Source organism: Penaeus monodon, chromosome 16 (genome assembly GCF_015228065.2).
Source record: "Penaeus monodon isolate SGIC_2016 chromosome 16, NSTDA_Pmon_1, whole genome shotgun sequence".
Lineage (NCBI taxonomy): Eukaryota > Metazoa > Arthropoda > Malacostraca > Decapoda > Penaeidae > Penaeus > Penaeus monodon.
In genome coordinates, this window is record NC_051401.1 from 40,157,547 (window position 1) to 40,162,158 (window position 4,612).

Below are 4,612 nucleotides of genomic sequence, written 5' to 3' on the forward strand. Positions count from 1 at the left end.
TTTAATTTGTCTGAATAAATTCCTAAATAAATGCACAAGGCAAAATGTACAATATATAATGCCATTTAACTGTTCTAACCAGAAAAGGAGTGGCAAACATATTGTACACAAAGCAAAGGTGTACCAAGTGTACCTGCCTTGCCAAAGAGTTTTGCATTTGTCAGCTGCTTTTTGAATACATGTAGTACACATCCATTCTTGTATTTAAAGATTTTTTTTTTTCCAAACTTTGATCCCTCTGCCTGAAGACCAGTGATGTACTTGACATTCTAAAAATATATATATTTTTTTTGTAATGAAACCATACATGGTGAAAACCATGGCATTGTCATAAGTACTGTGTACTTAGAGAATATAGAAATTAAATACGTAAATTTTCATTTACTCGGGATGGCATGAATTAAAGCAAATGCACTCTGCAGCATGGAAATCTTGCTTTAAGAGGTAAATTGGGTCTTGCTAGCTATTTAAAATGAGCCAAAGCAAATTTCAAACGAGATTAGCTTCTGAAACCTTAAAAGTGCATGGCAATGTGCTGAAAGTAAACTCCCTTCAGATAATGCATGGTGTGAATATATTCCCACAAAGCCCACTAGTCAAACAATATGCATAGAAATACAGCACAGTTGAATGTTCAGACTTGTGTGTGTGATGGAGCAGGATCTTCAGGCACAAGCTAGTAGGTTGTCTGTGTATACAGGCAAACCAGTTATACCCCCTTGCTCTAAGGCAAGGGAACCAGATAGTTACCAGTAGTGTAATGGCACAGCCAACAGTACCCCACTAAGGCCCCATCCAGACCAATGGGCAATGGCTGGTGAGTGGATAATTCATGCTTGTTTAGCAGTACTGACAGATTGAGCAGTCCACGGCTATTGACTACTACTTGTCAACCTGTGTTGTTGTCCTGATGGGTGACGGCACATGGCAGACAGAGTTATGGTGAGGTAATGAATGACCTAGTGATTGTCCAGTAAACGTCAGGCAGAGGTCTATATTTCTGCATCCAACCACCCTCACCCTCTAAATGTTGGTTTGGAACATTAGTTACTTACACATAGGCAGGTATAATAGGTTGTTACAAGGGCAGACAAATAGAGATTGCATCATGAGTGGACAGACTACTCTGGAAATAAGTAGTTTCGTTGTTTTCATGCCTGTTAAGTCACCTTAACAGTCACTGCTGATGTAGCCGTCCCGTGTGGACAGGCCTTAAGGGGGAGATGCTGGTGGTGATTAAAATTCTGACCAAAGTAATCACTGAACCGCCCCCCCCAATCCCTTGCTTGTTGTTGCCGTGGGAGGAGCTTAGGAGACGGACTGAGGCCCAATATAGGGGATCACCCCTACCTAGATCCTCAGCCCTCGCCTCCACTAATTTTGCAAGGTCTTTTCTTCTCCTTTCCTTATCCTTTTTTCATCCCTACCTGTTTCACTACTATACTACCCTCTAGTACATTTCAATCTGTAACTTTACCCTAGTCATTAAAACATTCCTAACCCTTTTTGCTATTATATTTTACCATAGTGCCATATGACCTTTGATGTCATTTAGCACTTCCTTACCTGGGGGATTTGCCCCCAAGCTTCACATTATCATTGTATTTCCAATACGCTAGTAATTATCTTAGATGTTGATGCAGGAGAAAATTACCCCCCCCAAAAAAAATCACTAAACATCACTATCTTACTGCCTACTGAAAGTCACTAGTACTGGGTTAGACTTTGATACTTGTTGCACACCATGCTCACTGATGGTCACCCTTGCTCATTCATGGCTTTGGATGCTGGGAGAGCAGTACAAGTGTTGGAGAAAAGCACTGCTTGATCTTGTAGATGAGGCTTAGTGCATGCTACCATGCTTTCCTTTTTCCATCTCTTGAACAGTTTTGTAGGAAATTGCCAATTGACACTACTTTTGTTTAAAGGACTTTTAATAGGGTACAATCACATGCTTTAAATATTTTGTAATTTTTTTTTTTAGCAGAACGTCCTGTGAGTCATGCCCTGGTGACACTAATTTGTTTATTGTACACCCATTTATTATTTTTGCTTTTGTGGACACATTCCATAATTTTTCTGTAACTATTTACAACTGTCATGTATCATTTAATGACTGTTCAGTTATGGCTGCCTATAAGGTAAACCTAATTCCTTTAGAGTATGATCACTTCTGGAAATTGGTCTTTAAAGATTGGTATTGCAAATATTGTTCAGAAGTTTTGCATTTACAAAACAGTTGAGCATTAGATATTGTCTTCATAATTTATTTGTGAATCGATAAAATTATTTTGAAGTTTACTTTACATACAGTACCAGTGGTTCTTAACCTTTTTATTCGCACACCTCCTCTAGGAATTTGTCCTACAAATAAAATTCCTTCCCAAATTTTAAAAATAATAAAAAATATATTCTTAGTCTTTATTTTGTGTATTTATTAGTCACCTTATTATTCTTAAAACTTCTTATTGACCATTCTCTTGTTAAGAAAAAACAAATATCATTTGAGAAATTCCTGCATTTCCCAAGGGCTCGCACCCCTCTTGGAAACTGCTGACATCCACCAGGTTAAGAACCTCTGATTTATATTATACATAGTGATTTAAAGAATGCAATGGAAAACCAATTATTAAATGAAGTCCATTTCCTTTTGTATGACTTGACCTTCAATAACTTTACCTTAGAATTCATAAACCATTCTTGAGTGATAGACTATTCCAGGTTGCAATTGTCAACAAGCATCTAATTGCACACTGGAAAGGTAATTTTATATGTACAAGGACTTTAAACTATAATCATACCTAAAATCTGTTCTGCAGAACTTGTTGGCGCATCACTTTTACTTGAAATATAATTAATACTTATTAAAGCATTGTGCCATTGCAGTTCATATATATATATGCTGTTAAATAGTACACTTCCTTCTGTAATTATGTATTTTGAATCAAAGATCAGATTTCCCTTTAGAAGATAGCATATTAGCAATGAGGTAATTTAAGAGTTTTAGATTAGAAAACCAGTAATATTTGACTGATAGAGTAAAATCATTTCATTTTTATGTATGATGATGATTAAAGTTGCCTCTGTGTTGAAAGTATATATAATCTGGTGAGATGTACATTTAAATAAATTTCTGTGATAACTTTGTTCTTGTGTAAATCATTTAGGAATTTGTAGTGAGCATGCAAGAACTGTCGGTCATATGAAATGTAATAAATATTTGCTAGATATCTCGGAAATATTTTTTTGAGTGTAGACTTCCTATGGAAAGAATGATTGACAAATAGAGTTCTATTTTTCTCAAATATTTTTTCTCTTTAGTTTGAAGTTGTGCAACAATACTTATTATTTCCAGTATTTAGAAAAAAAAGAAAAAAGTGCAGAACTTTATTCTGACCACTCTCACTTCCCTGCTTGACGATATCCTAGGAATAAAGTATAAAGTATGTAGGTGATTGGCACTTTGTCTATTTCTAAATAAGAATTTGAATATGAAATTTCTTAAAATCTGCACCATCTGATCAGCAATGTAGCTTGTCTGCTATTCAAAATTAATTTCATGGTATGAAGCCTGTGATTCATTAGATCAATAGCTTATTTTCACCTTGTATAATGATGCTAATGTAAATGAAATGAAAATGATTTTACAAATCATTTTCCAATGCTGGGAAAGATTTAGATTTTGAGTGGTAAATGTGTTTGTTTATTGGATTACCTGTTTTGGCTGAGGGTGATGAATAGATTTTTTTTTTTTACATCAACCATTTTTGAAAGTTTAACATTTAATTCTTACAAGTTATAACATACTTCCCTCCATTCATCATCTGTTATTAAATATGTAAATTGTTCAATAAGCCAGTCAAGAAAACAGTTTTTGTTGCTCATAATTTTTTTTTTTTGTGTTCCAAATGAGCGTTTATGTATAAAATCCAACCATTTGTATGTATCCATGGATATTCATATACATATTTACATATTTGTATACATATTTATATATTTAGATACATGTTTCTTACATATGTAAATTTACATACATGATCCTATTTCGACTTGTTAACAAATATTTACATAAATATTTATATTTAACATACACATTTACATTCACATTTACACACACGCAAACGCACGCACGCACGCACGCACGCACGCACGCGCACACACACACACACACACACAAACACACATCACATAAACACACACACGCGCACACACACAAACACACATACACACTTATACACATACTGTAATATTTTCTTGTCTCACATCAGATCTGTTTAAAGCTTGGTAAAAAGTTTCTGAATCCTCTCTCTTACCTGAAAATATACTATAGGGAAAAAAATGAATATGATAAAAACAAATGAAGATGCATTTTATCATTTTAAGACATCTGTAAGGATTGGTCTCAGCCTTTCCAAAGGTGCCTCTTGGACCTTGCTATGGTGCCTGCATTGTCTCCAAAGGTGCTCCAGTGCTCTATCCATTGTTGCCTATCAGCTTCTCTGAAAGGTGCCCCTCAGCCATTCCAAAGGTCCTATTTCAGTGCTTGCAAAGGTTTTTCCTCGGCTCTTCCAATGGTGGTATCCCTCGGGACTTTCCAAAGATGTCTTTTTCT